The 9,478-nt window shown below is 49.8% G+C and overlaps 1 long non-coding RNA gene across 1 annotated transcript; it reads left to right on the forward strand.

The window, feature by feature from the left end:
* The first annotated feature begins 162 nt into the window (after positions 1-162).
* On the forward strand, positions 163-4,530 carry LOC147358267 (uncharacterized). The gene is made up of 2 exons (XR_015142187.1): positions 163-966; positions 3,028-4,530. It is a non-coding gene; the product is annotated as an uncharacterized LOC147358267 (long non-coding RNA).
* Positions 4,531-9,478: the final 4,948 nt, after the last annotated feature.

The raw sequence follows: 9,478 nt of genomic DNA on the forward strand, positions 1-9,478 counted from the left end.
CTCTCTTGCCCCACTCTCTCACGGCCTCATACCTTATGTTCTGTAAACAATGATATTGCTGACCTTGGCAGCACTGGGCCTGCACACCCACTTGGCCATGGACCACTCTTGTCTGTCTTAGTATATCAGTAGTTTTTGAAGACTCCCTGCAGCTGCTGCTGCTGCCTGGAGAGAATAAAGATATCTTCACCCAGCAAGTAGGGGAGCCTGAGGCTCCAATGGAAGGAGGAAGCCAGTGGCCACCACAGAGCATGTGGTACCTGGTGGCCATGGTCCTCTCAGCATGGGCCCCGATGGAAGACTGGGAGGCGGTGAATGGGTCACCAGATAATGTTGAAAAGACATTTAGGCGGTGAGCTCTCCCTTGCCAGGTAAACCAGCATATGTGTACTGCTGTTAACATTGTGAGGTGGATTTTATTGACTGCTTTGAAGGCGAACATGGAGAATGCTCTTCCTGATGCTATGTGAGTGCACAAAGAGTATTGAAAAAGCCTTACAAGTGGCAAGCTCTCGCTTGCAGGATAAAGCAGCATGCATGGCCACTGACACCATGGGGTGGATTTTGTTGACTGCCTTGAAGGTGAACATGGAGAATGCTTTCTGTGACGCTGCGCGAGTGCACAGAGCATTGTAAAGGCGTTACAAGCGAAAAGTTTTGCTTGCTGGATAAAGCAGTGCACAGTACCGCTGACACTATGGAGTGGATTTTATTGGCTGTGTTTGGCACTCTGTGATGCTGCACGAGTGTGCAAACTGCAGAGATATGCAGAGGAACTAGAGCAACAGGTACTGATGCTAGAACAAGAGCTGCATGACCTTGGGGACTATGATGTCTCAGACTATGAGATTACAGAATGTCAGGCAACTCATGCAGGGTGTACCTCATCTAACACACAGTCTGATGAAATGGATCAATGCTGCCATCTACACAGTGTGGATGAAAGCGGGAGAGTTCCTGGATATCGTGAGTAAATAGCATACTTATGCCTAGTTAACCCAAGCGGTGAGAGAATGGGGCATGAGACAGGCAATGTTTAGCCTAAATGCCCAGAGCCCAGATGATGAGCATTTTGCCAGCTGTATGTGAGACGCTGGTTTAACCAATGCTTCGCCCACCTCTTTTGGGTCCCTGCCTGCTATACTTACACCCTATGTGGGGTGACCCATCTGGCTAGCTTGAGAAACACAAAGGGGCGGTGGCAGGCTAACGGGGTTAGGATTGTGAAAACCCCGAAGGGCAGCCGAGCTGGCAAAGGCCCCACCTGGGTGACACAGGTGCAAATGTGGGCTGATTCACTAGCAGCAGGACTTGACAGAAATAGAATTGATAAGCAACCTAATGGTGTACTCCTAGAGCTATGGAAGCAATTGAGACTGGAGCAGCAGTTTACTAAATGTGAAAAGCGCCCACAGCATGAGGTACGGGCGATTCAGATAGAGGACTTTATGCCAACTGGAGATGTCTCTGCTGATGCCCTGTTCTGTTCTGAATAGGGCTCAAGCCAAGGTACCCACCCATAGAGCCCAAGTGGGGACCAAAGACCCCATGTGGAACTTGCAATTCACTGGTCACTGACCAGTGTACAAAGAGTAATGGTTGACATTGGTGCTGAATGCAGCCTGGTACATGGCAAACCAGAATAGTTTAATGGCCACAGTGCATATATTGAGGGCTATGGTGGCCAAAACATTGAAGTAAAGGCTGTGTCCTTGCCGTTGGAAATTGGGTGACTTCCTGTGCAAGTGTACACTGTGTACATGTCCCCAGTTCCGGAATATATTTTGGGGATAGATGTCTTGAAAGGTCTTGTGTTGCGAATATCTGTGGGAGAATTCCATCTCCAAGTGCGTGTTGTGAAGGCAGTCATGAGGGGATATGCAAAGCATCCCCCATAGGCGTTGCTGAAACCCTGGAGGGCAGTGGCTGTGAGACAGTAATGTCTGTCAGGTGGCCACAAAGAAATAGGTGCCACCGTTGCTGAGCTGGCAAAAGTGGACGTTATACGTCCTGCACAGAGCCCATTCAACTCCCTGTGTGGCTTGTAGGGAAGCCTGATGGCTCTTGGTGGATGACTGTGGACTACAGGGAACTGAATAAAGTGGTACCGCCTATGCATACCACTGTGCCATCGATCCACGACTCGATGGACCAGTTAACTACAGCACTGGGCACTTATCACTATGTGGTGGACTTAGCTAATGCTTTTTTCTCCAATAGCTATAGCTGCTGAGTGTCAAGACCAGCTTGCATTTACTTGGGAAGGGTGTCAGTGGACATTCCAGGTCCTTCCCCAAGGACATCTGCATAGCCCAACAATCTCATGGGCTGGTTGCAAGAGATTTAGGAGCATGGAACTGCCCTGCATCAGTGAAACTGTTTCATTATATTGATGATGTGCTAATAATCTCTGATTCTTTTGTAGATGTGAAAAGCTGTGTCCTATTATATAGACAGTATACTATAAAGGCTGTGTCCTGTGATGTAGACAGTGTACTGTAAAGGTTGTATCCTCAGATTTTAAAAAGTGTAACCTAATGAGGTGACGGCTTGGCTACACTGATGCCTACATCATGCAGGGACAAAAACCATGTGAGCAATTGCCAAAGGGTAGGATCTTCCTATTTCTTGGAGAGAAATAGCAGGTGCCTGCCATGATTGTCCCATATGTGCCCGGGAAGCTCTTCACCCCCACAGGCTGGCAGCCACGATTGGACAGGTGGTGAGGGGGAAAGTTCCTTTGACTCAATGGCAAGTGGACTTTGTAGGGCCTCTGCCATTATCAGAGAATGCCAGCTCCACTTTAACAGCTGCAGATACAGCTACAGGTTTTCTGTTTGGCCATGCAAGGCTGCTGTACAGGCACCAACACGGTACACTTAAGGCGCGTGACTGCCTGATAGCCATGTATGGCCATCCTCTGATTATAGAGAGCGGCCAGGGCACCCATTTCACCAGAAGGGAAGTCCAGGACTGGGTCAGAGACTGGGAATTCAATGGGCATTTCATGTCCCGTATCACCCACAGGCAAAGGTCCATCTAGTCAAAGCTATGGTTTTCCCAGTAGTCCTGTATGGATGTGAGAGTTGGACTATAAAGAAAGCTAAGGACTGAAGAATTGATGTTTTTGAGCTGCTGTGTTGGAGAAGACTCTTGAGAGTTCCTTGCACTGAAAGGAGATCAAACCAGTCAATCCTAAGGGAAATCAGTCCTGAATATTCATTGGAAGGACTGATGCTGAAGCTAAAGCTGCAATACTTTGGCCACCTGATATGAAGAACTGACTCACTGGAAAAGAACTGATGCTGGGAAAGATTGAAAGCAGGAAGAGAAAGGGATGACAGAGGATGAAATGGTTGGATAGCATCACCAACTTGATGGACATGAGTTTGAGCAAGCTCCAGGAGTTGGTGATGGACAGGGAAACCTGGCGTGCTGCAGTTCATGGGGTCGCAAAGAGTCAGACACGACTGAGTGATTGAACTGAACTGACTGACTGATGATCACCCAGAGGCAGCGGGTATGACTGAATGATATAATGGTTTGTTAAAACAAGGCTTACAGCCCTCTATTGATCCCAACTCCTAGAAGGAGTGGACCTGACGCCTATGGGGGGCGTTTACGGGTTCTCAATGAAAAATCACACAAGGGTGGAGTCGCCCCTGTGGAGGCTCTTCTGCATCGTGCTGCTGTGCCGATGCAACTGGAGGTGGCAACAATAGATATTCTTCTAAAGCCTGGCTATGGAACCCATGGTAATATCCTGTTGTCAGTCCCAACGGAGATTGCACAAGGACAGATGGTGTACTGGACTTGGCTATGGAAGATAAAGGCACCCCACATGCGGTGGGTAATTCTCCTAGCCCCATGGGGGCAGGGGCTGCAACAGGACTTTCAGGTTGTACCCTGGGTAACAAGCACATAGTCCCCTCGTGTGCATGTCACCTGGCCAGGACCACAGGGAGCTGCTTCAGTGTTGAAAGGTGCATTTGTACACTCCCTGTGGTCCTTCATGAGTTCCTGTTCTGCTCTGTGTGGAACCACAGGGTGTGAGAAGTCCATGACATGCATGCCTTACTGGAGACTAGCTGCAGGAGTGGTGGGCCAGCCTGTCCAGTACCTGGCACTGGGTTTTGCTCTGTACTGGGTGTGTAGCCTGCGCTCTAGTGGTTTGTTGTTGTAGCCTCCACTGTTGTGGAATGTGGATGCAAGCGGCGGCGATGTGTGCCAGAAAAAAGCCGCAGAGGGCTGAGCCTTTGTGAACAGTGGGACAGAAGACCCTGAGGGGGGTGGATTGTGGGGAAATTAACTGACAACACAGCGTCAGTCAGGCTCTCTTGCCCCACTCTCTCACGGCCTCATACCTTATGTTCTGTAAACAACGATATTGCTGACCTTGGTAGCACTGGGCCTGCACACCCACTTGGCCATGGACCACTCTTGTCTGTCTGAGTATATCAGTAGTTTTTGAAGACTCCCTGCAGCTTCTGCTGCTGCCCAGAGAGAATAAAGATGTCTGTAGTCCCCACAGCTCCTCGAGTCTTTTTCCAGCTTCCCTGGTCGCGCCTTACCTACCCTGGGTTCAGTGAACAGTTTGAGCGGCAAGACAAACTCTCAGGAGGGTACGATAGGGCTTGGAGTAGGGTTCCATATTTGCTTCCCAGGCCAGTGAGTAGCACAGTGCTTTAGGAGTTGGAGATGGAGGGCAGAAGCCTCATCAGACCTCTCTGAGCCAGATGGGGCCTGACAAAGGGTCTGCAGCTGCAGACATACTTACAATACCTGCTGGGAAGCTGAGGCTGGTCCTGTCAGCTAGGGGCAGATGGGTTTTAGGGTCAGGAGCCCAGGTAAATGCTGTCTCTGGGCAGCCTTGCTGCTTTTGGTGTATCATACAAAAGTGCCTCTCTGAGAAGCAAATGGGGCCTGCAATCCGGTCCATGGACCTGTCAGGCTGCCACTGCTCAGAAGGTGCAACTGTTTCTAATTAGTACAGGTGGTCCTGGGAAATTCTGGGTTTGAGTGTCTGAGACTGGCCTGAGCATGGCTGCCTGAGAGCTCTGGGCTGGGGAATCCATGCCTGGCTCCTCTGGTGGATGTTGGGGCCAAGAGCTGGCTCTCCTCCTTGCCATGCCTGAGAAGGGTTGACCTGGGCCTGGGATACACTTGCCTTGCATCTGAATATGGGGCACTCAATTCCTATTCTGTCTCCTGGGGCTGACCCTTGCTCTGAGTCTGGTTAGGACAAGATCCAGGTATATCAAACCTTTACTGAGTGGCCTGCCCAAGAGGTACATTAGCGCAGTTTAGTTTGATGCTCACCATGGCCTTGCAAGGCTGGCATCATTATGCCACATTTTAGATGAGAACAAGTGAGAGTCAAAGGGTAGCAGTGACTTGCCCAAGGTCATACAGTTAAAGTCAAGCCTGGATCTACTCCTGGGACTCCCAGACCAGAATTTTGACTGTTGCTCCATGGCATTGCCAACACCGACCAGCAGGTGGCAATCTCCCCCAACTCCCCACTGAGCACAGACAACCTGGAATCAAACAGCACTGCCTGGTGGTGGTGACCCAGCAGCAGTCTCAGCCAGTCTCAAACCTGTCCTAGGGCATCACTCTTTAACTCTGTTTCCCCAAGGAAAAACAGATGCCCTGAGAAGGGCGGTGGCTTTCCAGAGGAGGGAGTTTTGGGTGTACATGAGCAAAAGATCTCCTTCACTCCTGTTTGAGACTGGTGGGCCTACACAACTGTCATCAGTTGAGAGATGATGGGCATGGTTTTCTTGGAACAGCGTTCTTTCCCCTCTGCCCCCTCTGTTGCTAAGACAACATCATCATTCATAGATGATGGTTGAGTTTTCCTTTGACTCTGTCAGAGGCCCCACGCGTGACCTCTTCTATGGATGGTGTCACCCTTATGTGATCTGAGGTCATCTGAACAGTCCATGGATCCCCCTCCCCTGTTGTAACCTGTGTGTTCTTTGCGTGGAGCCTGGGAATTGTGGTCTCCTTACATGCCTGTCTGTGGCCAAGAAGAACTGGGAGGGAGTCCTTTGAGTCCTTCCTGGAATTCAGCTCTGTGTTCCTTTCATCACTGCCAGCTAGGATGGATGCCCTCAGTCTTCTAATCTTGGCCCCACTGACTGTGGATAGGAGAGGGGAAGGAAGGCTGCGTGCTTAGGGGGATGATGGTTAGAAGGGGATGGGGAGGAGGAGGGGCAGCCACCAATGAGAAATGAAAGCTGACAGGAAAGATGGGGGTGGGGTGGGGAGCAGCTCTCTGCGTCAGAAAGGCAAATGACCTGAGTCCCAATGTCCTATGCACAGTAATGGCCATGAAAATAGCTGCAGATTTGCCTGCATTTGTGTGACCAAGATTTATTGTGCCAGCAACTCCGGTAATTGGATGATGAAAGCACTGCAGCTGGGACTGTTGGCTGGAAATTAATTATTAGGGAGGAGGGGGAGTGGCCTGGATGATGCCTGGCTGTGGAGCCTGTAGCCCACTGAAAGAGCAGGCGGGGAGGACCTCAGAAATCCAGTGGCCCCCTCCCCACTCAACTGAGACCCAGAGCCATAGCCGTTCCAGAGCAGAGCAAGGGGAGAGCTCTTTTCTGGGTGAAGCTGATTTCTGGGGAAAACAGGCAGCTATGCAGGAGGTGCCTGGACCTGGACTCAGGAGGCCAGAGAGCAAATCCCAGCTTGGTCTCTTGCTGGTTATGTAGTCTTGAGAAGGACTTCGTATCTCTGAGCCTCAGTTTCTCTAGCTGTAAAAGGGGGACAATGATGTGGACTTTGCTAGGAAATTGTGAAGCTCTAAGGAGATTCCTGGGCCCTATATAGACTTGGCACCCACTCTGGGGGAACTAATTCTCATCCCACTGCTCAGATCTGGCCCTTATCCCCCCACCTGTATCCTGCAAGCCCTAAAGTTTGATGCCCAGTCACTGCAGGTGGTCTCTGCATGAATACCAAGGTCCCCAGTGGGATGGGGGGGCCTCAAGAGTTGAGGGAGCCTAAGAAGAGGCCTTGAGGGGAAGGCAGACTGGGAAGCCAATCAGTCCTGAGTGCAACCGTCCCTCTCAGCCAGGAAGGCCTCTTGCTGGCATCGGACTCTGCTCAGCAGGACTCTGGACTTTAAGGAGCAACAGGGTCTGAGGATAAGAGCTAGGGATGAAGAGAATGGGTCCCGGCTTCCTAGGGGCTAAGAAAGGAGGAGGAATGGGCTCTGGAGAAGGAAGTTGCCTGGATCCTAATTCCAGCTCTGCCACCTAGCCAACCAATAATGGACTTTCAAAAGTCATTTCCCACCTCAACTTTAGTCTTCCCATCTGGAAAATGGGGATATATTGATACTTTATTTGGATTTCTTTAGCTGCAAAGAACAGAAAAATGCTTGAACTTATTCAGAAAAAGGGGAGTTGGAGAAGAAGGAAGCCCTGGGGCCTGGAATCAGACCCAGACCTTGAGAGGGACAGAGCTACTAGGGGACCGTGCCTCTCCCACCTCCCTTCCCATGGGTCTCTGCTGCTATCTGCTACCTCCACTACTCCTAAGGCTAAGTCCACGCCTCTCCTCTCTGCCCACAGCTTCTCCTTCCTCAGAGACCCTGCTCTCCCATGACCTTTGTTTCCACATGACCTCTCAAGGCTACAAGTAAACTCCATGTTCCCTCCCACTGGGCTCCATTGCTATCTTTACTTAGCACTGGATTCTCCCTACCCTTCGCAATTCATGTGCATGACAGAGGGGATCTGACTGTCCCTGCTCATCTGTCCTGTCCAACCTTGCCAATGACTGCAGAACTGTTCATGGTCTGCACGTGATCTGAGGTCATGTGGCCCTCCTAGATCTGCAGGAGGGATGGGTGCCTGGGCCGACAGGCTTCCAATGGATGAGGACTGGGGGTCTGATGCACTCAGGTGTGTAAAGTATTGCACCTTGCACCTGGTATACTGAAAGTGCTCAGAAGTTTGACTGAATGACACTCAGAAATCCTCCTGTCACACCACAGACCTTTTTCCTGGCCCCTTCCTTTTGCTTTCACTTTCCTGTAGACCTCTAGCCTCAGACCCCCTGGCCCCTGAAGCTCTTCTTGGCCTCTCTTTCTCTCCTGGTCAGGCTGGACCTGAGATGGGGTGATTGTTCAATCCAGACCCTCTGCAGCACCCAGCACTCATCATCCTGCACCCCAGCAAACCTCGCGCATAAAGCTCCAACCCCAACTCTGATCTCCCTCTCAGCAGACCTCCTGTCCAGGTCTATGCCCTGGGAAGGTGGAAGGTGATCAATATAAGTTGTTACCATTCTCTGAACACCTCCAAGTGCCTGGCCCTGTGCTTATGAATTCATGACAATCCCTCTTGAGATGGAGCCCTATCCAGCTGAAAACACCAAGGTTTGGCTGGTATGATGAGGTACACCCAGTCTGTCTAACTCCAAATCCTTAGCCCAAGAGCAGAGCTGCTGCTGTGAGCTCTATCATCTTTCCTTCCTTCCAAGCGGAGTTTCCACAGGCCACACCCATCTCTCCCCACTTCTGTCTTACAAGATGAGTTAGCTAATAGCTATTTGTGTTGACCACTAACAGCTATCTTTTATGAAGCTCTTAATATGCGCCAGGCATTGTTCTAAGCACTTGGCATGTCGCAACTCATTTGATCTTCATAGTAACTTTATCAGACAGGAATTGTTAGTATCCCCATTTTAGAAACAAGGAACTGACACTTCTGCCTTCAGTTAAATAACTTGAAAAAAGTCAAGCCATCCTGATGATGCATGCTTCAAAACCAGACCATCTGCCTGTAGACCCCGAGTTTAACCACTGTGCTGTATAACCACAGAGCTGTCCGTCCTCTGGTTCAAGATCCTGGAGCCCATTTTCTGTCCACTTCCTCTAAGAACTGATTCCATAAATCACTCCTCCCCTGACTCCTTAGCACTCAATGTGTTTGTGACTTTCCTGTCTCAAAAATATCCTCCATTCCATGTTACTCTGTAGCTACTCCTATTTCTTTCTTCATTACAGTGGCACAACCCATTTTCTTGAAAGAGTTTCTCCACTTGCTGTCTGTCTATACTTCCTCATCCCTCTTTACACTAGCTTCCACCTCTCCCACTCCATCAAACTGCCCTAAGCATATGGAGATTTTACCCCTACCTTTCCAGAGGAAAAAAAAAAAACTATCCCCATCATAGCCTGAAAAACCCTATCAGTCAAACATGAAATCAGCTACATAAATGGCAAAACATGTTACAGTTGTAATAGTTCTCCAACAAATGTTTCATCAAAATTAGAAGAGCAAAGGCAAATGCTGAGTACTTTGGTACAACCCAGTTGATGATGACCCTTGAGTCAAAATCTTTTCTATCCAGCTGGAGTTTTGCTTTTCTGTCCACATGCACTATAACATTATACCCAGTCAACATGTCACTCAAGTGTAAAGCAACAGCCCAAATGTCTTTAACGGCAACAACT

Source organism: Bos grunniens, chromosome 15, assembly GCF_055505025.1.
Source record: "Bos grunniens cultivar Pamir isolate PY7600 chromosome 15, Bosgru_T2T1.0, whole genome shotgun sequence".
In the NCBI taxonomy this organism is placed as follows: domain Eukaryota; kingdom Metazoa; phylum Chordata; class Mammalia; order Artiodactyla; family Bovidae; genus Bos; species Bos grunniens.